The sequence below is a fragment of the Alligator mississippiensis genome, chromosome 5 (assembly GCF_030867095.1).
Source record: "Alligator mississippiensis isolate rAllMis1 chromosome 5, rAllMis1, whole genome shotgun sequence".
Taxonomy (NCBI): domain Eukaryota; kingdom Metazoa; phylum Chordata; order Crocodylia; family Alligatoridae; genus Alligator; species Alligator mississippiensis.
The window spans coordinates 121,170,007-121,194,625 of record NC_081828.1 but is presented as its reverse complement, the minus strand read 5'-3'; the positions used below and the strand labels follow the sequence as shown (position 1 = coordinate 121,194,625).

The 24,619-nt window shown below is 41.7% G+C and overlaps 1 protein-coding gene and 1 long non-coding RNA gene across 10 annotated transcripts in view; one reads left to right on the top strand and one right to left on the bottom strand.

Annotated features, from left to right (window-relative positions):
* The window catches only part of TPK1 (thiamin pyrophosphokinase 1), a 535,729-nt gene that overhangs the window by 122,612 nt on the left and 388,498 nt on the right, over positions 1–24,619 (bottom strand). The window lies entirely within an intron of this gene.
* Positions 19,294–24,619, top strand: part of LOC109282228 (uncharacterized) — a 41,271-nt gene continuing 35,945 nt past the window's right edge. The window contains exon 1 of one of the 3 annotated variants that reach the window (XR_009462524.1): positions 19,294–19,780. This is a non-coding gene — a long non-coding RNA (uncharacterized LOC109282228). The remainder of the gene's footprint in view (positions 19,781–24,619) is intronic. The other 2 variants (XR_009462525.1, XR_009462522.1) reach the window with 2 other exon arrangements.

The window sequence follows — 24,619 nt, the reverse complement described above, 5'->3', positions numbered from 1 at the left end:
ACAAGCAGCTCTCATAAATCTAATGCTAACTCATTTTATATCAGTTAATTCCACATTCTGGAAGAGATACCTGTTAGCAACCATGTCTTTGTAATGATACTTGGCAGTAATACTCTTCAATTAGCTGTCATGGGCCCCAATTCAGCATATTTACTTTAAGTATGCATGTGGTTCCAATCAGGTAATTAAGAGTGGACACTGCACATTTCTGTGAATGAAAATCAAACAGCCTTTCACAGTACAGTGACATATTTCTGTGATCAACTGGATATAGTAAGGAGTTATTTCCTTCAATGCAGCTATAAGGAAACAGCAATTAATTGAAGGAAACTGTGTCAATATTTGTGGAAAATAATTATCAGATTGTTCCTGAATAAGTAATTGGTTCTATATAACAAATTGGGGCTTCATCTACTGAAGAGATTAAATGCTTTGGGAGGATGTGTTTTTTGGTTTATATCCTCTCGTGAGTGCAGGCAAGTTAACTCTCTTAACTCTGGTTTGTGCTAATGGGAGTCGCACACATTTTTGATCTTACAGTTCAGCCATTTTGCCATAGAAAAGGGTATTTTTTTTAAAGAACCCCTAAACTCAATACATAATTCACTGTTTTTACAAAGACAAATTTTTCAAAGCAGGAGATCCTGTCTAAAGTGACAGAAAGAGTAGTCTGACTCAAGCAATGTCCTCAGCAGCAAAAAAACATGACTAAAAAGGAATATGCAAGATATTGCTTCAACTCTTATTTTCTTTTTTCCCCCCTCACAGTGCAGTCCCCAACACTATGAAGTGACAAGTTTGAAGGCTAAAATGAAAGGAAGGTATCTTAGATGCTGAGATGAATTGTTTGAGTTATTTGACATAGTCTGCTGCTTGTGCCAAATACTTCATTAAAAAAAAACAAAACACCCCACCACAAGTTATGCTCTCAGTTAAGAAAAAAACCTTGGGAAAGCTGTCAATTAAAAAGTACTGGATTTTTATAGCATAAGCCTACTAAATTACTTGCAGAGCAACAAAAAGAACAATTTAACATCATCTAGTTTCTCAAAATGCCCCATTTCTCATGATACTGAGTCACAGGGACTCATGGGAGTCTTAGATGCTATACACATTCAGGGATTTTCACATTCAGGCCTACTGCCATTTTGGTTGGTTCACACGGACTTTCACTGAAATCTGACAAAGCTCATTTTCTGTTGACTGTTAACCTTGGGACTCTTGGTGGTGTTGCATGTGTAATGTTTTTATTCTTTTTCCTTTTTGGGGGGACATTCTTGACCTGGTTGAACAATGCCGATGTTTCTAATGCTAGGCACTGAACTGGAACCTCTAACTATATTCTACTTATAAAAGAAAATTTGAACTTTAAAACAAAATTGTACAGTATTGCTAAGTCTCAGGATTTTAGTGTGAAACTGTTGATACTTGAAATCTTAAAAACCTTAGCTTGCAAAGCCCCTGACTGCATGAGAATCTCAACTTTCATTTGTTTAAAGGGACTTCTAGGTTTGAAGCTGTAGAGAAATGTTTGAAAGCTTGATCTCCAGAGTCTTAAAGCCCAAGAAACAGCGACAACAAAAAAGAAATTAAATTCAAATGAATTATCCTGCAATTTTGAAGCCAATTGCATGAATTTTTAGGATTTGACTTGTGACCAAACACTCATGACCAAAATCATATTGTATAAGGAAGAATTAGTTTAAAAAATCGTAACATTTTTAATGAGAGATTTTTACTTTTTGTGAAGTCCCCTTAAACAAGTTAACAAATCCATTCATTTCTTTGACAGAAAGATGAAAAAGTCAATATGTTTTACAGAGAAGCTAGACTGCCACAAGCAAAATAACATCATAGAATCATAGAGAAGAAGGGCTGGAAAGGATTTCCATAAGTCATCTAGTCCAACCCCCTGCCTAAGGCATGATCTTTCCTATCCAAACTATCCCATACAATCCATAATCTAAACTTGACATAAGACTATCTTCAACCCTGACACAACGTAGACCTAACACCCCAACCTGCGAGAGGTAAAGCAGGTGAACCATGGCAACCAATGTCCCACTTCTATGAAATGTTGTCAATATAAGCTCAAGAGATCTTGGGTAGAGGGCTGCATCCCCCACTGCAGAGGAAGACAACCCCCCCCCCGCCCCCGGCAAGTTCATAGCAATTTGAAATATGGCAATTGGTCAGATGCTGAGCAGAGGGGCAAGACCCTCTAGCCAGGAACCTCCCATTTTGGTCCCACCAGAAGCACTGGCACACCCCAGTTAAAATCTGCAGCCTTGACAGTAGCCAACATCCAACACCTCTGAGAAGGCTTAAAAACATCTTGACACATATAGCAGAAAAAGAGGAAGGTGGGTGCAGAGGCAACCATCAAAGAGGGAAAAAAGCTATAGCACAACATAGGCATGGCTCACCAAAAGCATATGAGAACGTCTCCTAGCTAAAAGGGAGGCGTACACCCAATGGTGAAGGGAGAGGTCATCACCAGGGAGGACTATACCTCGGTTGCTCGGGGCTGCAGGGGGGCGGTCAGGAAGGCCAAGGCAGAGATGGAACTGGGACTAGCTACCCGGATCAAGGACAACAAGAATTCCTTTTTTAAATACACAGGGGGCAAAAAGAAGGTACCGGGTAACGTCGGGCCTCTGCAAGACATTCTAGGAAATCTGGTTGTTGCACCAGACAACAAGGCTAACCTGTTTAATGATTTCTTTGCTTCCATTTTCCTGAGCAGGGACCAGATCAGCCCGTCCGCCAGGACCCCCTTAGGCCCTGGGGGAGGCGCCCCCTGGCCTAGGGTCAGTGTGGACCTAGTCAGGGAACTTCTGCAGTGACTAGACATATTTAAATCAGCTGGTCCTGATGACCTCCACCCCAGAGTGCTGAGGGAATTAGCAGAGGTCATTGCGGGACACCTGGCACGGCTTTACGAGCACTCGTGGTGCTCTGGTGTGGTGCCAGAGGACTGGAAAAGGGCCAATGTGGTTCCCATTTTCAAAGAAGGGAGGAAGGAGGACCCAGGGAACTATAGGCCAGTTAGTCTTACCTCGGTCCTGGGTAAGCTTTTTGAGACAATTATCCTGGCACTTGTCCACGAGGGGCCAGCAGAGGAGGTTATGCTTAGGGGCAATCAACATGGGTTCATTAGAGGCAGGTCCTGTCAGACCAACCTGGTGGCCTTCTATGACCAGGTCACAAAATCCTTAGACACAGGGGTAGCAGTGGACATAGTCTTTCTGGACTTCAGGAAGGCCTTTGACACTGTCTCTCACCCCATTCTCATTAAAAAACTAGGGGACTGTGGCATCAACACCTACACAGTCAAATGGGTCGCTAACTGGCTAGAGGGCCGCACCCAGAGAGTGGTGGTGGATGGGTCATTTTCGACCTGGAGGGATGTGGGCAGTGGGGTTCCCCAGGGCTCGGTCTTCGGACACACACTGTTCAACATCTTCATCAGTGACTTGGACGAGGGGGTAAAAGGCACTCTATTCAAATTTGCTGATGACACTAAGATGTGGGGGGACGTGGGCATGCTAGAAGGGAGGAATAGGCTGCAATCTAGACAGGTTACAGGAGTGGGTGGATGAGAACAGGATGGGTTTCAACACTTACAAGTGCAAGGTGCTGCACCGGGGGAGGAAGAGCCAGCAGCATACCTACAGGCTGGGGAACTCCCTTCTTATCAGTGCAGAGGCAGAAAAGGATCTTGGAATCATCATTGATGCCACAATGAACATGGGTCGACAGTGTGGGAACGCGGTCAGGAAGGCCAACCACACCTTGTCATGCATCCACAGATGCATCTTAAGCAAGTCCAAGGAGGTGATCCTCCCCATCTATGCGGCACTGGTCAGGTCGCAGTTGGAGTACTGCATCTAGTTTTGGGCGCCGCACTTCAGGAGGGATGTGAACACCATTGAGAGGGTTCAGAGGAGGGCCACCCTCATGATCAGGTGGCAGCAGGGCAGGCCCTACGAGGAGAGGCTAAGGGACCTGAACCTGTTCAGCCTCCACAAGAGAAGGCTGAGGGGGGATCTAGTGGCCTGTTGCAAACTAGTCAGAGGGGACCAGCAGGCATTGGGGGAGTCCCTGTTCCCCTGAGCACTACCAGGAGTGACTAGAAATAACGGTCACAAGCTGGCAGAGGGTAGATTCAGACTAGACATCAGGAGGCGCTACTTCACTGTCAGGGAGGCTAGGATCTGGAACCAACTTCCAAGCGAGCTGGCTCCTACCTTGGGGGTCTTTAAGAGGAGGTTAGACAAACACCATTCTGGGGTCGTTTGACCCCACTACTTTTTCCTGCCGTGGCAGGGGGTCAGACTTGATGATCTGCTCAGGTCCCTTTCGACCCTACCAACTATGAAACTATAGATGCACTTAGATCATCCTGGACCAGCGGCTGTCCAACCTCTTCTTGCACACCTCCAGTGATGGAGAGTTCACAACTTCCTAGGCAGCCTGTTCCACTGCTTCACTGTTCTAACAATGAAGAAGTTTTTCTGGGTATCCAATCTAAATATACTTTGCTGCATCTTCAAGCCATTGGTCCACATACTTTCTCTCTTCTTTTTGGTAGCCCTTCAAGTACTTGAAGACTTCTATCATGTTTCCTCTTAAATGTCTATTTCCCCATCTGAGCATGCCTAGCTCCTTCAGCTTCTCCTCCGATGACTTCCTTCCAAGCCCTTGATCATCTTTGTTGCCCACCTCTGGACCCTAACTTTTCCACATCCTTTTTTAAAATGTGGAGCCCAGACCTGCACCAGGTACTCCAGATGAGGCCTAACCAGTGCTGAACAGAGGCACAATCACCAGCCATGTTATGTACCTACTACTTCCATTGTTGCATCCCAAAACTGCATTTGCCTTGTGTGTGACTGCATCGCACTATGGACTCATACTGACTCTGTCGTCTACCAAGACTCCCAAGTCCTTTTCCATAATGCTGTCATCCATCCAAGTGTTAGCACCTTGTATTTGTCTGCACTGAATTTCATCCTGTTAGCTCTAGCCCAGCTTTCCAATCTGTTGAGACACTTCTGAATTGTGCCAACATCCTCCAATATGTTTACAATCCTTCCCAGTTTTATGTTATCTGCAAACTTGCTCAGGATGCACAAATAGTTTTCAAGTTTTCATGTACAGATCTTATGTGATAGCGAGAGTACTCAGTTTAGAAAACCTCCACAGATCATTATAATTTCATACATATAAATACTTATTATTTATTATAATTTTTATTTTTTTTCTTATTACTCTGCCTGTTGAGGCACAGTAATGACTGCCCATTTCAGTGTTCTTTATGACCATGGCTCAAACTTCCATATCTCTTTGGGATCTCTTCCAGATTTCTCTTCACAAACTTGTATTGTATTGTTCACATAAGCTTTTGCAGGTTCTATTTTTTGGTTTTAAATGAACAAATACATACCATGGAGCTGAGGATGGCAACCCAAGTAAAGGACAACAAGAAATTGTTTTTTAGATACATAGGGAGTAAAAGGAAGGCCCAGGGAGGAATAGGACCCCTGCTAAATGGGCAGAAGCAATTGGTGACAGATAGAGGGGACAAGGCTGAACTCCTCAACGAGTTCTTTGCCTCAGTGTTCCTAAGCGAGGGGCACGACAAGTCTCTCACTGGGGTTGTAGAGAGGAAGCAGCAAGGCGCCAGACTTCCATGCGTAGATCCTGAGGTGGTGCAGAGTCACTTGGAAGAACTGGATGCCTTTAAGTCGGCAGGCCCGGATGGGCTCCATCCGAGGGTGCTGAAGGCACTGGCCGACGTCATTGCAGAGCCACTGGCGGGAATATTCGAATGCTCGTGGCGCACGGGCCAAGTCCCGGAGGACCAGAAAAGGGCTAACGTGGTCCCCATTTTCAAAAAGGGGAGGAAGGAGGACCTGGGCAACTATAGGCCGGTCAGTCTCACCTCCATCCTTGGTAAAGTATTTGAAAAAATTATCAAGGCTCACATTTGTGAGAGCCTGGCAGGACAAATTATGCTGAGGGGAAACCAGCATGGGTTTGTGGCGGGCAGATCGTGCCTGACCAACCTAGTCTCTTTCTATGACCAGGTTACGAAACGCCTGGACACAGGAGGAGGGGTGGATGTCGTATACCTGGACTTCAGGAAGGCCTTCGATACGGTATCCCACCCCATACTGGTGAACAAATTAAGAGGCTGTGATGTGGATGACTGCACAGTCCGGTGGGTGGCGAATTGGCTAGAGGGTCGCACCCAAAGAGTCGTGGTAGATGGGTCGGTCTCGACCTGGAAGGGTTTGGGCAGTGGGGTCCCGCAGGGTTCGGTCCTTGGACCGATACTCTTTAATGTCTTCATCAGCGACTTGGACGTGGGAGTGAAATGTACTCTGTCCAAGTTTGCAGATGACACAAAGCTATGGGGAGAAGTGGACACGCCGGAGGGCAGGGAACAGCTGCAGGCAGACCTGGATAGGCTGGACAAGTGGGCAGAAAACAACAGGATGCAGTTCAACAAGGAGAAATGCAAAGTGCTGCACCTAGGGAGGAAAAATGTCCAGCACACCTACAGCCTAGGGAATGACCTGCTGGGTGGCACGGAGGTGGAAAGGGATCTTGGAGTCCTAGTGGACTCCAAGTTGAACATGAGCCGGCAGTGTGACGAAGCCATCAGAAAAGCCAATGGCACTTTATCGTGCATCAGCAGATGCATGACAAATAGGTCCAGGGAGGTGATACTTCCCCTCTATAGGGTGTTGGTCAGACCGCAGTTGGAGTACTGCGTGCAATTCTGGGCGCCACACTTCAAGAAGGATGCGGATAACCTGGAGAGGGTACAGCGAAGGGCAACTCGTATGGTCAAGGGCCTGCAGACCAAGCCCTACGAGGAGAGACTAGAGAAACTGGACCTTTTCAGCCTCCGCAAGAGAAGGTTGAGAGGCGACCTTGTGGCTGCCTATAAGTTCATCACGGGGGCACAGAAGGGAATTGGTGAGGATTTATTCACCAAGGCGCCCCCGAGGGTTACAAGAAACAATGGCCACAAGCTAGCAGAGAGCAGATTTAGACTGGACATTAGGAAGAACTTCTTCACAGTTCGAGTGGCCAAGGTCTGGAACGGGCTCCCAAGGGAGGTGGTGCTCTCCCCTACCCTGGGGGTCTTCAAGAGGAGGTTAGACGAGTATCTAGCTGGGGTCATTTAGACCCAGCACTCTTTCCTGCTTATGCAGGGGGTCGGACTTGATGATCTATTGAGGTCCCTTCCGACCCTAACATCTATGAATCTATGAATCTATGAATACTGGCAGTTAAAAAAAAACAACAACCCCAAAACCTGATAGTGCCTAGTCTTTTTATAAAGCAAAGTTCCAAAGGTCAACAGCAAAGAGAAAACCAAAGCTAATTAAATAAATTACTTCCCTTGAAGTTTTTGCCTCTGTAGTATAAAGTTGAAGTACTTTCACATTTTAACGTAAACATTAAATATCACCATGCTTTTAATGTTACTGGTGATAAAATAATGGCAAATAATATGGCTGCATTGATTTTTATCTTATTAAAGCAGTTTTAAAAAACATTGATCAATCTCGAGAATTGATTCTTTTTTTTCATTTTGTGTCTGATGCTGGGAAATAAGATCAATTTCTAAGTTCAGCAATATGAAGAAAATGTCAGAAGATTTTTTTTAAGAGTGTTTCATCCAAATAGGTTAAACTTTCACTCTTGCATCTGATGTTCTTTGTGACATTTTAGTAAGCAAATGCTTAAAAGTATAGTGGCCAAAACCAAAAACATTTTAAGAGCTTTCTTAAGGACCAACAAAGAGAATAGTCTCCTCTCTCATGTCTCCTAACTCCTGAAATGGCAAGCTGATGATCAGGAATACCTCTACCAACTCTCTCTACAACAAAGGCAACACAAATATATAAAACTTCAGTCATAAAAATGCAAGTCAAACAGTATGTAAATGTTATCAAGTCACATATAGTTGGACTTCTGAATTGTTAATAGTGCCTCAGTGGCACTTTGTAAAAGCACAGAAACAAGATTCCTGACCCAAGAAGCTTTCAAAGCAACTCAAATAAATGCAATGCAACTTGCAAATATAGTACAGCATATCTCTGTATTATATAAAATAGATACAAAATGTTCTAAACATAAAAAGATAGAAGAGATGACGCAGAGCCCAACAAAGGTAGAGGAAACAAATTTTAAAGACATATAAAGTAAAAAAGTACAGGACTGGGAACATAACTAGTGGAGGACTGTTCAAACCATAAGGGGTAGACAAGAGAAAGGGCTATTAAGAAGACGAAATAAAAGATTAATATAATAGAGAGATAGGAGTGCTAGAAGGAACAGGGTATATCATGTGACAAAAGCAGGGACAAAGCAAGTGGATGTTATAGAAAGTGCTGAAGGACAAGGAGTGTAAACTCTTAATGCAGAAGGAAAAGGAAACCAATGAAGGAGCCTGAGGACAGAAATAATGTGGCTGGAGCAATAAGATTACCATAGCAGTAATATTTCATATAGAATGGAGAGAGGTAGAAAGTCAGGGATGGCAGGGTGGAGCAAGTGGTGGCGGCAAAGGCAACTTAATCAACGGATGTATAAGTGTTTTATTAGTAAGGATTCCATAGGAAGGACTGATCTTAATATATTACGGAGATAAAAGCAGAACTTGGTGACAACCTGGATGTAGTAGAAAGACTATAGAAATCAGTCTTGATAAAATGTAAAAAGCATGGGGCTCTTTCATGCCCAGCAACAGGAAAATAAGAATCTTGTAGAAAAAGAAGCTCTTTTTGGACAACAGTGAGTTTGTGAAGAGAAATCCTGGAAGAGATCCCAGAGAGATCTGGATGTTTGAGGCATGGCCATACAGAGCACTGTAATGGGCAGTCATTACTTTGCCTCATCAGGACTTTACTATGGAGTCCCACAAGGCTCACTTTCATCCAGCATTCAACACACACAATAAATTAAGTCTCAGGACCAACTGGGAGGAGGCAAAGTCTTCAGTGTCAGCAGTAAGCAGATGACACACTACTCTAGGACCTTCACTTTGAATATCTGCAGAGGCTCATATCTTTCTTAGTGCCTAAGTGGCTGAAACTTAGCCTGTGAAAATGGCCATGAAGGTGATGAAATAAGGGAATAATTTTGGGGAAATGGTTGAACCTGTGACATCACCTTCAAATGCATATATTTTGCTCCAGTTGTCAAAAATATCCCAGGGTCTTCGTTTATCCAGGACAATCATATGGCATTAGTATCCAGAAACAACTTTCATAACCTCTGGCAGGCCAAAATGTTGCCCCCCTTTCTGTTCATATAGCCCCAGCCACAGCAATACACTCCAAGGCTTGACTATTATTATAGCATCATACATCTTATATTGGAAGATAATGCCCTTAAGAAGCTCCAAATGCTAAAATCACATGAAAGCTCTTCTGAAGATTCAGTTGGGGTGATGAGAGCATATTAGCCTTCTGTTCTCACACTTTGTCTAAAACAAAAATAAGTCTATCAAGAAAAAACCCCCACAAGTGCAGATTTCAATGTTACATAAAGAAAAGTTATAAGATACAAATTTACTGTTTTCCATATATAAATGTTTGCTCTTAGTTGCCATTGTGCTTTTGGGGAAATAGAAATCACCAAACGATGGATGAAAAATGAGAACAAATGAGATTAGCAGGGATAGAGACAAAGAATAGGAAAGGATCAAGGATGAAATTAAGGGAGAATATTTATTTGTTTAAAACCAAATGTTTTTGTTGGATTAAAAAAAAAATTTCTTTAGAAATATTTCTGCTAGTCTTTGATTTTTATCATAGAATCATAGAGAAGTAAGGTTGGTCTTTAAATAACCATTTACATGTTAGGCCAAAGTTGTGGACAAATATTATAAAGCTATCCTAAATATATATCCATTAAAAGGAGCATTAGCATAAAGAAGAATTACAAGGCAAGTGGTCAAATCTAACTTATCTGATTTGACAAAATAAATGCACCTCTGTTAAGGAGTAATCAATGTAACACCATTATTCACAGATGGGATTTAAGCTGGTCAAATGGAACTTTTGAAAGAAAATATCCTTTTCCCCTTGAAAAATCAGAACGTGAAAATTGTTGAACTCTTCTACATAGGAAGTAATAAAAACAAAGTTAAGAAAAGTTAATACCTACCACTTAAAGCCATACTTGAAAAATAGTAAATGTATTGTACATTAAACAAGGTTCAACATTGGGTCCAATCCTGCCAATGCTTTATTACCAAGCATAATTAGTACTGTAAGTAGCTTACCTGAAATTCTAATGATACCCTTCAAGATTTGCATTTAACAGAAGAACTATTCTACAATGGATGAAATCCAAGGTACTAGAGGGAGAATGAATTATAATGATTATTAGAACCAATTAATGAACACATCTGCTTCAAACCAATTTATGACAAGAATATGGAATGAAATCCCTGTAGAGCAAATGCCAGTAGAACAGAAAGATTTACTATACCCACAGGACACATCTTGAAGTGGTTACTACTGTATATATAACATGCAAATTATTTTGGAAGAGCAAATGATCCCAGATTTTCACGTATTTTCACTTGAGGATTTTTCACCAGAGTAACAGAATTCCCCTGAGATCACTGCCCTCTTCATTTAACATTAGTGATGACATTTTCCACCAAGCAAATTAAGCGCTTTCCCTCCCTGCATATGGAATAGTGGGTAAAAGAGCTGCTCAAAAGGTAGAAAGTTACTTTGTCCTCTGCTGTCAAGCCCATGTAATGATTGGCAAGAGGTCGGCAATGATAAGAGGAAAAGAGTGCTGCAATCTCCAGGGAGAAATATACTGTAATCAGTTAGAAATGCTATCTGTGAAAGTACTGCAAATATGCACACAAAGAAGAGAAATTATGAACACAGCCTGAAGTGAGCAACAAGCTACAGTTGGGAATATGAAACAGTAACTATTAGGAGGAGCTTGGGAAATTCAGTTCCTGTACACAAGGGCAGCTTCAGTACTGACAGGTGCCTTATAAATTAATCCTCATTTTGCTGCCTGCATGCTGCCTCATCCATGTACTTACTCTGTTGAGTTTTATTCTGCCAACTACACATACTCTTCTACAACTCTTTCCAGGCTGCCAGAAAGCTACCGAGAGCAGATGCTGCACATGAATTTGGAAAGTGCAATAACCAAGGATGCTCTCTCTGGTTCTTTTCTAATTTCCAACCAGCTTTACACAGGCCCATTGTGACATTTTATCCTTGAGCTCCCGAATTTGATGTCCTATCCCCAGCTGGCCCGTCATTAGAGCTTTAATACGTGTATTAGCATTTTTAGTGATACCATGCCTTAAAAAAAATCAGAACCATTTTCTTTATATCCATTTATGAGGCTATGGGGTGCAATAGATTGCAAATAAGAGGAGAAAGTAGACAAGTTACTGAAGATTTCATAGTGCCTATGTAATTATTATGTAATTTTACTGTTATATTGTCAATCTAGAGGGGCCTTTCCTAAGGGCCCTCATATTCTGTAATCTCACAGTGATAAATATTACAACATAATTTTCCTCACAATACATTATTCTATGACATATTTCAAGTTGTCATTCGGTTCTTTTTGTGCAAGTCACTATGGAAGACTTCGGCTAGTCCCTTTCATCTAGGTTCTTTCTACCTTTTTAACTTGCTGTCAGGGCCAAGTGGCTAAGCTGTCTCTGAAGCATTAAACTGCTACTTACTGCTGCCTGACATCTCTATACCAAGTCAGGGTCGGCCAAGCTTTGAAGCAATTCTATGCAGTTTTAGTGTTTTCTCTGTAAGAGCTTTTCACATGCTTTAAGACACGGGAAAATCAGATTTCAAAATCAGGTTAGCAAGTGTGTACTCCTCTTACAAGAAGCTGTCAGGATTTACCTATAATGTGGCAAACAAAAGTATTTAATAGCTGATCCCATCATTATCCATGCCAGTTGTTCTGACAGTCACACTTTTTTATGTATCCTTCTACTGGATTCCTCTTTGCTAGCACAGCAAACATAAACTGCTTATTTTAACTTCACAGCTGTTTCTGACCCTATCATCTTTCAGTTACATTGAGTGGTTGATTCCCTTTCATGACTGGTTCATGATGCTAACTTTCATGTACACTAGTTAAATTGATCTAACAAGTGCCACCATATTTTCTCCCATGATACCAATCATGTTTGCATTGATCTCCCCAGAATTACTTTCAAATCTACCTGCTGTGACCTGATGAAGAATGTCTTGCATTTGAAAGCACGTCTAAATCTATCCCAACTATGCTCTTGGTCAAATAAAAGATATCATCCCCAAAAATCCTTGCCTCTTTCACATCAACCTCATTCTTCTCCTTCACATCTCTACTTAAAATTTTCCTTTGCTGCAATGCCTACAAAAACCTTGTCAAGTGTAAGGCTGTTGATATACTATGATCACTGCCTACTGTACTACTTCCCTGTCTGTATCCATTTGTTTCTCGTGTCTTAAAGTGTAAGTTCTCTGAAGCGGATAACTTTTTATTCTGTATAGCATATAGCACAGCAGAATTACAGCTCATGAGTAACATGCCTATATACTAGATAATACAAATAATAAAATAATAATTTTAACACGTTTCTGACCAAACTGGTTTGATGCAACTATCTCTTAGAAGAGGTAATTAGCCATGTTAGTCTGAAGTTAGGCAGAAGCCAAGGTAAAGATGCACCTTACAGACTAACTGAACCACAGATGCATAAGCTTTTGTAAACAAAAGCTCACTTCATCAGATGCATGATGAAATTTAAGTGTAGTTAAACAAGATATGGCAGTTTGTCCAGCTAATTAGGATGTAACCCAATCACGTTAGGGTGAGTTAAAAATTCTTCTAGCCTAAGTTTCTATAGTTTTTGGTTGAAAACTAATGGAGTTGGACTATTAGCATAAGCAGTAAAAGTACAGTACTATACTATAAGGTGGATACATAACTGTTTGGATCACTATGCTCAATGAAAAATCTTCAATGGCTCAATGTCTAGTTGGGAGGAGGTATTAAATGGGGTTCTCAAGGTGTCTGGTGTTGTTTAACATCTTCATTAATGATTTGGATGATGGTATTGAGTGCACACTTGGCAAATATGCGTATGACACCAAGTTAGGTGGAGTTGTAGACACTCTTGAGGATAGGGCTAGAAGCATAATGACCTGGATATACTGGAGAAATGGTCGAAAAATCAGTCAGATAAAATTCAGCAAGGACAAGTGTGAAGTCCTGAACTTGGGAAGGAAAAAGTGCATGTACAAATACAGACTGGGGAATGACTAGCTATGCTGCAGTACTGCAGAGAAGGACCTGGGGCTTACAGTGGACCATAAGCTTCAACCAGTGTGCTATTATTGCAAAACAAGCCAACAGCATATTGGGTTGCATTAAAAGGAGTGTCTCTTGCAAATCAAGGGAAATGATTCTTCTGCTCTATTCAACACTGGTGAGGTCTCACCTGGAGTACTGTGTCCAGTTTTGGGCCCTGTACTTCAAGAAAGATGTGAACGGATTGGAAAGAGCCTAGTGGAGAGTGACGAAAATGATTAGAGACCTGGGAAGCAATATTTACAAGGAAAGGCTGAAAGAACTAGGGTTATTTAGTCTAGAGTACGGATGTCAAACTCACCCCAGGTCTTGGGCCAGACCTGGATTGCATGGGCTCCTTCTGGGCTGGATCCTAGGTTCAGTGGTGAGGTCCACATGCAGGCAGTAGCGCAGGTTGGATCATGTAGCAGTACGGCTCCAGGGTTGGGCAGCAGAGCAGTTTGGGGAATTGGGCAGCAGTCCAGGTCCAGGGGTTGGCGAAAGAGCAGATCTGGGAATCAGGTAGCAGTAAGGGTCTGGAGGTGGGCAGGAGTGGGGCAAGCGAGGGCTGTATCTGGACCTCAATCAATCCCTGGTGCTGATGGCCATGTTCAATTTGGGGTCCAGAGACCCCAAATTGTGGCAGGCCACACTCAACTTTCAGTAGCCCTTTGGAACCTCGGAATGGTTCTGAGGACTGGATCTGGCTGGTGGGCCATATGTTTGATACCCTTGGTCTACAGAAGAAAAGACTGAAGAAGAATTTAATGAAAGTTTTCAAAAACCTGAGGTGTAATTATTAAGTTGGAGATGGACTTTTCTCTGTGGCTGCAGGGTACAGGACAAGAAGCAATGGCTTCAAACTACAGCAGAGGAGATTAGGAAGAACTTTCTGACCATCAGAATAATCAAACATTGGAACAGGCTACTTAGAGAAATTGTGGCATCTTCATCCCTGGAAATCTTTGAGAGCAAATTAAGACAGATCTTTGGTTGACATGGTGTAGTCAGGGATGCTTCTGCCTTGAGCAGAGGGCTGGATTAGATGACTTCATGAGGTCCCCTCCAGTCCTACTTCCTTATGATCTTCTGATCCCACCCAGAGGTACGCATCCACTTAAAAACTGGCCATCTTCTATATTTTAAAATAATGGTTTACTTTCTTAATAATTTAAGAATTCAATTCCTTGTAATTAGTTTGTTCATGTTAAGTGACTTGTGCCACTGTAACTGTGCTGCCAGCTGCAGTAGACTGGGAGCTGACCTTGCCTGTGAAGACTGAGGTGAAAAAGGCATTGAACACTTCAGCCTTTTCTGCATCCTCTGTCACTAGGTTGCCTTCCAGGTTCAGTAACGGACCCACACTTTCCCTGATCCTTCTCTTTCTACTGACATACCTGTAGAAACCCTTCTTGTTCCCCTTCACATCCCTTGCTAGCTGCAACTCCAACTGCACTTTGCCCTTCCTGACTTCATCCCTGCATGCCCAAGCAGTACTCTTATACTTCTCCCTAGTTGTTTGTCCAAGTTTTAACTTCTTATAAGCATTGTTTTTGTGATTTAGTTTACTGAAGAGCATGAACGGTGCGTGCCCCCAGAGGCTGGGGGGCACAGCAACCACCTCTAGGCGGTGGTGGCAGTAGCGGGGCAGCAGCAGCGAGTGGGGAGCTCTGGCAGGCAGCTACAGCAGTGTTGGCAGCGGGTTGAGTGGGGAGCTCCCACAGCTGGCTGTGGCAGTGTCAATGGCGGGGGGAGAGGGTGACGAGTGCCAACTGGCAGTCAGTGACCACCAGCAGATGCCATCAACAGTGTCGGTGGTGAGTGGTGGCTGCCTGTAGGCACCACTGGCAGCGCTTTTTGCAGGGTGTGCACCGCTGATCTCAGGGGGTGCACGTGCACCTGAGTGCTCCCCCTATGCAGTCGCCAATGCTGAAGAGTTCCATGCTAAGCCAAGCTGGTCTTCTGCTATACTTCCTAGTCTTCTTGCACATTGGGATGGTTTGTTTCTGCACTTTCATTAAGTAAGGCTTCTTTAAAGTACAGCCAGTCCTTTTCTTATATTCTAATGCAAGGTGCAGCTTTTAGGCATTTCCTTTGAATGAGTGTTTTAACATCATAGAAAACAAGCAACATGTGATAGTAAGAGATACCACTGATTTTGGCTCCGCCACCTCTCCAGCTGCTACTATAATGAGTACCCTGAGTGCTCTCATCTACCAGTTGTTGTTAAGTAGGACAGGGAAGATCACAATAGCTCTGCTCCTGCAAGCAGCATGTCAATATGTCAAGAGGAGAGCTAGCTGTTAGTATTGAGTGGAAGAATGTAAAGGTAATTAAAACTCCCCCCACATCTGAGGCAACCTTGAAGACGAATTATGTGCCAGACCCTGAGCTGATGATTCTCCCCATCCCTGCAAACTCTGAAGACACAGCAAGTGCCCCAGCTACGTAGATCAGGATATATTAAAAAAAGATTGAAGCGTCCTATCAAAACATTTTTTTCCTACCATACTACTACACTCATCCTTCCCATGCAGAGCAAGGGCCAGATGGATATTAGAAATATACTTTTGTCCAAAGAATGTAGGGGCTTATTAAGAACATTTTATAGCCACTTTTGGCATAACTACAACTCTCATTAACTTCAGTGGGAGTTGTACCGCTGGCACCAGAACAGGGTCCTTAGGATCCAGAAGACAATCTTCACTACAGTAAAATAATTTAGAGTTGGCCACGTCTGATTTGCATCCATTGACAGTGATGTCTTGTCATAAAATGTTATAGTCTGACAGACATCTTTTCTCAAAAGACTCTAAAGCTCTCTGATCTGCATCTTTCTGGCATCCCATTTGTCATCATATCCATAATTCTGAGAGATCATCTCTACAGAATTAAATTGATACATTCAGGTTGTCACCAAAAGGCAGGAAAAATATACTGTGTTGCAGCTGGGATACCAGAAAAGCTCAATGGCGATTAACTGCTGCTTGCCTGTTGGACAAGGTGATAACCTCTTGTACCTGAAAAAATTGGTATTTAAAATCCTGAATGGACTGACTGACAGCACATCTAAGGCTTAGCACAGGCTTCTCACCTCCTTCATGTTTGGGACACCAAGCAGCCTTTTGTGTACCCTTAAAATATAGGAAGAATAGAGCAAGAAGCATTAAAGAAATATTCTACCAATTATGGAGCAGCATGATGCCAAAAGGAGAATCTTGACATAGAAAATATAATCAATGGCTAACATCATTACACTTCACAAAGAAGCACATTAAATATCTTGAAAGACAGAAATAAGTCATTACAATAATGTATTAGTATTACTTCAGAGCACAAAAGCATCTGCAATTGCCTCCCACTCTGCCCCACCATCACAGAATTAGGTAGCAATCAAAGCCACCTTAAAAACTAATTTGAAATCATTTTGGCTTTTGGGTGGACTACACGGTTAACATCCCAAAGTTCTGCACTGTACAAAAAATGGCTCACGTGCTCTGAAACCAGATCAATAAATATCAGCATTTAGGTCAATCAAGATTTCTAAACTACTGGATGAAGACTAGACTTTCTACACCTACCATATACCCTAAGAAGTGCATTCTAGAGCCCCTCTTCTGCCAAAGAAACCCTTGTTTGGATAGTTAAATAACACAGAATCATAGAGAAGTAGGGTTGGAAGGAACCTCTAGAGATCATCTAGTCCAATCCCCTGCTTGAGGCAGGATCATCGTTATCTAAACGACTGTATAAAAATCCATTGTCTAACCTCTTAGCAGAACTATACAGTCAACTCTGACACAACACAAGACATAACACCCTAACCTGCCACAGGTAAAGCAGGAGGACCACAGCAGCCAACAGCTTGCTTTGGTAAATGTTGTTCATATACGTTCAAGAGATCACAGGTAGAGGACCATGCCCCACGATTCAGAGGAAGGCAAAACCCCCACAGTCCTTACCAGTCTGAGTAAAATTCCTTATTGACTCCAAATAGAGCAAAATGTCTGATCCAGAAAAAAGGGCAAGACCCTTTAGCCTGGAACTTCTGGGTTTAAGTCCAGACAGAAGAACCAGCACACCCCAGTCAAAATCCTCAGTCTTGGCTGTAGCCAACATCCAACACCTCTGAGGAAGGCTTACAAAAACCCTGATACATGCATCAGCAGGGAGGTATGAGGGGATATCCTTCCAGCACCATGCGGCAACCAACAAAATCCTGAAGCATGGGAAATTCCCCTGGTGGAACACAGGCATGGCTATGCCTAGACCAGGGGTTTTCAACCTTTTTGAGTCAGTGTACCCTTGGCGGTTGGTTGAGGAGGAAGAAGTCCCCTGGCGGCCAGTCAATGAGCAGGGGTGAAGAGGTCCCTAACAGCTGATTGGCGAGTGTGCCAGTGGCACAGCGGCAGCAGAAGTGGCAGAAGTGCTGGCAGAAGTGGCGGCACCGGCCGCTACCAAGTACCCCCTGAGGCCATCCCAAGTACCCCAGGGGCACACGTACCCTCGGTTGAAAACCCCTGACCTAGACCATTCCTGACCAGTGGCTGTCCAACCTCTTCTTGAACACCTCCAGTGATCGAGAGTCCGTAACTTCCCTGGGCAGGCTATTCCACATGTTTACTGTTCTAACAGTGAAGAACTTTTTCCTGGTAACTAATCAAAACCTACTTGGCTGCAACTTCAAGTCAGTGGTTATCTATGTTCTCCTCCAGGCAAATGATCTGGGTAATGTACTGAGGATCACGGATCCAATATTTCCCTATATTTAAAACAAGACATCAATTTAAAAATTAAAGATGCCAGCCATGCAGACAGATAAGCTAACACTAAGATGGTCTTGAACTTCCCCTTTTTTAAGATTAATAAAGCACTCCTTTGGCCTAGAAACCTACTTATCTGGTGCAAAACTACAAACAATGAGAGGGCCTTCCTGGATTAAGATTCATTCTAATGAGATCTGTTGTCATGGGCTTGTGGTGTATGACTCTGTATCTGAACAGAATATTTTCTTATGGGAAGAGTAAGATAAATTACTTAAATCTCTATGTGTGGTCTTGTTTGTTCTTTGAGAAAAAGAAAAGGAAAATGGATCTCTCCATCAATGGGAAATTTTAAATACTAGGCTAATGAAGAAAAACTGTTCTATACTTCTTAGGGGTATCTGCACTACTTGCACAAAAAATAAAGGCCAAAATCCACTAGAATTCTCCTGTTTTGTTTTATTGTCCACTGCTTCATTTTATGTTTTCCTTTATATCTTCAGAAACTATGTTCTGTTTTATTTTTGTGCAAATTAGTAGAATTGATAATTTTACCGTATGTTTGGGGCATAAGATGATAAATTATCTAAATGTTGTTAGTTCACTACAAATAATTTTTACTGTTCACTTTATTGTATTGTTTTGGTAAAAGCTATAAAACTATTACTACATATTAGTATTAGCAAATTTATAAAAGCAGGTTGAACATTCAGGAACATTTTAGAAAAGAAACTGGACCCCCAAAGCAAAATAACAGATAAGCTTTGCTAAGGAAGAACCTGCATTTCTAAGGTAGAAAAGAAAATTGATTTTCTCAAAGAGATGTATATATTAATAAGAAGAAGCATTTGAGTATAGCAAGATGGTAAGTGCACATACTCTTTAACCATGAAAAGCCAAACAATGAGCTCCAGACAACCTGCAGCATTGGTAACTTCTGTAGCAAACAAACATTTTGTGTCCAGTTTTAAACAACACATGAGAAAAAAATCTATCAAATAAGATGCAACCGTCAGGGCATACTCCTGAATTCTGGATTCCCGTGTTGCAAAATCTTGCCTAGCTTACAGAAAAGGCCATGCTTCTGGAAAACAGAAGCATTACTAATATTTAACTTTCTCTTTCTTTCATCACACAAACTGAGAACGTCCACTTGGAGTTCTAATTATGCCATCTTAACTGAAGATCTGAGACCAGAGCCGAACAGAAATTGTTAACAGAGTTGGGGAACTCGTACAGACTTGCATCCAGTTTTCAACTGTCAAGTTCCAGCTCATTCCAGAGGTGACAGACTAATAATTTTAAGCAAATCAGAAAGGACTAGATTTTTCTTTAGTGATTTTTAGGATCTCAGTCTTTTGGGAACCAGTCTGGTACATAATTAAAAAACCTAATTTCTATAGATATACCAGAGGGGTATATCTATGGTGCTTCTACAGCACTCTTGGATGTGTCACTTTTGAACGTGCCTCAGTCATCTGCTCCTGAGGCAGCTCTCCAGCAGGGTGGTAGGATCTCTCTTCAGGCAGCTTCACTGGCTCATTTCTGCATTTGATGCCTGTGGAGTGGAAGCAAGTGAGTGGGTTGTGCTCAAGAGCTGCACTCCTGGGACGACTGGAAGTGGTATACGCCTATTTTTTGTTAAGGTAGGTTCCTTTAAAGTGTTTCAAGTTGAATAGCTAAAATCTGAACCATCAAAGGCAACTTAAGCAACATTCATAAATGAGAGAGAGTGTTTGTACATGGCCTTACTCGCTTATAGCTATGAACTATCTGTGCACTTACATTTAAACAAGTTATCTATCCAATACAAAGAGATTGGGAATTTTCCCCAAGTAATGGTTTAGCGTTCTGAGACCTTGAAACTTGTTACATGAAAAGCAGGAGGGGGTGAAATCATTTCTATACTACCGAACACAGAAAAATCCTGTCTGAAGAGCAGTTATTAGTGAAAAGTAAAAGATGAAGAAGTATGTCTACAGCTCAAAGAAGGAATAGTTGAAATGACCTGATCATGTTTAAAGCAAAAAACGATTCAATTTCCCTCCCACCCCCTAAACAAAACATAATTAAGCTAATTTGACTTGATCAAACTCCTAAAGGATTTGCCTTTATTTTTTGCTATGGTTAAATGTTAACACTGTGGTAAAACATCAGAAAAAAACAGTAACAGTTTAAAGTCCTACCTGACTGATTAACATCAGCAGAAATTAGGAAACAATTTAAAAGCCCATTTTGAGTGAGAAATTGGGATTTATAATAGAGAATACTTAGCAGCACATAAGAACAATTACTGTTTGCTTTTATTACTCCCTGGAAAAATAATTTTGTTTAAAACTGATACTTAAAACCAAAATAATGGTTTAACTAATTTGAAATTCTAACTTTAGAGTAGATTTTGATAACATCACTGACAACAATAAACAAGCAAATAAACAAATAAATCAGCATCTGATGAAGCGAGCTTCAGCCTACAAAACTTGTGCTTATACACACACACACCTGCTTTGGTTAGTCTATAAAGTGCAAACAATAAATACTAATAGGCATAACCTGGATTAACTATGAGAATATATATATTAGAGACATAAAACTGAATGCTTTCTCAAATGAGCTCAAGAGAACTGAGGGCTTCACACTGAGAAACAATTATTATAAGTGTGTTGCTCTTCCATGGTGTCACTACTAGGCACATCTGAACTAGGCATTCCTTAGTCTTGGTGCTTGGCTCCACACTTGGTCTCTAATAGTTCTAACTTACTTAGTTTCAGGGCATGCTTCTGAATCTGTGGTCCCATCTACATGTTACACTTAAGGTGTGATTAACCAGTTAATCATGCCTTAATGGTCACCTGGCTACACCTTCAATCAATCAATGGCATGATAAAGAGGAATAAACTACAAATTTATTCCACAGAATATGTGGAATAACTTGGTGGCTGCTTCCTATCAAACCATTAACTAAACGTATAGCTAGGTGCCCCTGTGGCTAGAAGCCTCATAAGCTGACCAGGGCTCCCAGCTAGGGGTCCCAGCTGACGGTACATGGTGCCCCATGTATCCCTGCAGCTGGGAGATCACAGCAGCTGTGGTCTCCCTGCCACAGGGTTCATGGGGTTCCCCCAAAGCTGGAAATCATATCAGTTAAGAGGGCAGCCAGCTATGGGAGCTTGCTTCTTGCTGATGCACGGGGAGCCTGGGATCAGGCTGCCCCTACACGAGAAACAGGTGCAATGGATTCTAATGTGTGATCCCACAATCACACCTTCTGCCACATACGCGTGGCATGGCAGGAGGCGCAGTTGTGTGGATTGTGCATTGGACACTATCGCACATTTACCTGTACAAGTAGAGAGGCCCCGCTTCTTAGGATCAGGAACTTCCAACAAATTGGTGAAAAACGTATTTATTGGTTGATTACTAATGTATATTCATTGTTTTTTGCACATACATTTATTTTACAGGATTTTTGGAGAAGGTTGAGACTAGGTTTTCAGTGACCGTGGAAGGTAGAAAGGTGCTTCTTTTTACCTGGTTCAGCTGGCCAGCTGAGCCTGATTTCATTTGTTTCTGTTGAATTGTTTTTCCAATCTGGCTGGGTGCATTAGGCTGTTGCAAGATTAATAAAGTATCACTGTATCTATTGCTATTTATCATTTGTATTGCATGGCAGCAGGAAGACCTCTGGTCATATACCAGGCCCCCAATGCATTATGAACTTTATAAACAAGACAGTACTTATCCCAAAAAGCTGCACTCTACGCAGCCAGCCAGCCAGCCAGCCAAAGATCAATTAAAAATCTTAGTGCTTGTACACACACACATACATGCACACATACATATTACTATTATTTAAATTTAAATTAATGGGAAGACTGCCTAAATAATTAGCTATGTGACTGCTGACTGCAAAGCAGGTTATGGTACAGGATATGGAACAGAATCAGAAAGAGCATTTAGCAAATGAACAGGCTGGGAAGACAAACCATTCATTTCTTCTGCTGTTTGGAGGCTTTGCAAAGAAATCCATTAGAAGACCAAGATGTATTTTTAGTCGTTAGTTGGATACGGGGGTCAGTAAATACACTAAGAATTTTTAGGCAAGTTAGATCAAAACACCAGTTGCTTTTAAAGACAGGGCTGCACTTCATTAAAAAATTGTTTTGACTTTCAGAAAAATTAATTGGTTGATATATCTAGACAATTCTCAGTTTTTCTTAGACTGAGTACCCTTCAAAAAGTTTACTAACTGGAAATCACGTGAATGAAACACCTATAAAGGTAGAAAATAATCACTAAGTTTGATATGGTCACTTAACAAATATTATAATATTTAAGCAATAAATAGGATATATTAATTTGATTACATATCACCACTTATTACACATAGCAAGTTAGCTAATAAATTATTTCTTTCAACTACTGCTGTATATTTTTCAACATGGGTTATTAATTTTATTTAATTGTGATATTTGAAATTAATTAAACTAGGACCTCTCTTATTAAAAAGCCCCCTGAATTGTATCATGTCAACTAATTAACAGAAAAAAGAGAGCTCCTTTTTTCCAAATGTAGAACTTCATCAAGAATTGTATTTGAAATGACAGTTATTAAGATGAGATATGAATTGCTATTATTTCCCTTTTTAGGATAATGAAAATGGAAGTTTCAGTTTTTGGGACTTTTTTAATGTCTTAAATCCAAAACAGAATCAAGATTTGGAAAGGAACCAGCTAACTATGCAGAACAATGAAACACTGTATAAAACATGACCAATTCTTTTAGCATCATTTGGTCTTTACATCAGATCAAAATTTTAGATGTTATCAGTTCGAGACATGGCAGAAAGCCATCGAGCCTGACTTCCGAACTGATACAGATTGCTTTTTCTCCTTTCCTTTTCTTTTTACACCATTACACTTCTCTCTTTTGATAGTTTTAGGACATGATCTTATCTGTCTCAAGTACCGATAAATCCTTTAGATGAGTGTTCCAACTGGTTTCAAGAAAACTATTTTTTATAAAAGAAAGGTGCCGCATTCTTATCATTAGCACTTAAGTAGGAAGACCATTTCATCGATCTATTGTTAGACACCTGCCCAGAATGCTCCACCACCTTCTAAGAAGAGGGTATCTAAACCTGCCACACTTTCATTTTCACCATCACAGGTTCCCCTCCTCCAAATCCTTCCTTGCTCACTTTTAATACACTCCAAGCCCCTATTGAATATGTGTTTAATTGTTTCAGGCCTCTTGTTTCCATATGTCAGAGAACTCATTGGTGGAAAGTCAATTTTTATGACAAATACAGTTCTACAAACTTAGATTAAAAATACGTAATACAATGACAGTGACCCACTTAAAATTCAATCCTAAACTGGTTAACAGAAGATAATAGGCAGGGCCGTCCCTGCGGGGTACGGGGGGGGGTGTATTGGGGTGACTGTCCTGGGCCCCGTGCTTTCAAGGGCCCTGTGGAGCTGGGCAGAGTGGCCACTGCGACTCTGTGCCACTGCTGCTGGCTTTACATCCAGCCGTTCACTACCCTCCCCGCCACACCCCGCTGATGGTGGCAGCAGCTTCTTCGGGTCCAGGGTGTGTGGGATCGGAGCAGGGGCGGGACCCCGCATGGGCTGATTTGCCCCAGGTCCTGCACCCTGCTTGGGTTGGCTCTGATAATAGGCTTAGATTTGTTAACTGCTCCCTCTTCATATTGGGCTCTTACACACGTGTGCAGTGTCTGCTCCGATGCGCTGGTAATTCAGTGCGTCAGAGCAGACTTGAATATAGTCTGCTGGAGCATGGACATTGATGCGCTCTGGCAGCCTTCTGCATCATGAGATGCCGCGTATCCCCATACTGAAAAAGTGGCAGCAGGGTGTTTTGAAATAAAACATGATAGATGAGTTTAATTCAAAGTTCCCCACCACCATTTTTTCACTGCGGGGACACACAGGAATGCTAATACATGTGATGCGCGGGCACTTTTAATTAGCACAGATTGCTAATTAAAGCACTTGGCACCTTGTCCCACAAGACGTGTAAAAATGCCCATTATTACTCTGTCACAGCCCATTGAATGGGTGAGAGTATAAAGCACATATGAATTACTACTCTGGCTCAGATTCAAGGTTCTATATTCTGTCATAGACCATGGCCAATACCAGCTACTTCACTGAAGCCTATAGGCAGACATTGTGACCAGCCCACAAGACAGATTTCCTTCTAACTCCTTGAAGTTAGAGCTTACTTTACACCCTGAAGCATGATGATTCATATTTCTTCCAAAGCTCTTATTTTTTAATATTTTCTATTATGACTCATAAATACCTGTGTAAACCACATATATGTTGAGGTGATGAAACTCACAAGGCAACCATCACAAACAAATTGTTGCATGAATACAGGAAGAGTTTCTGGCTGTGGAACACATGGGTACCAAAAATTAAAAAAAAATTCCATGATACTAAATTTAGATTAAAGAC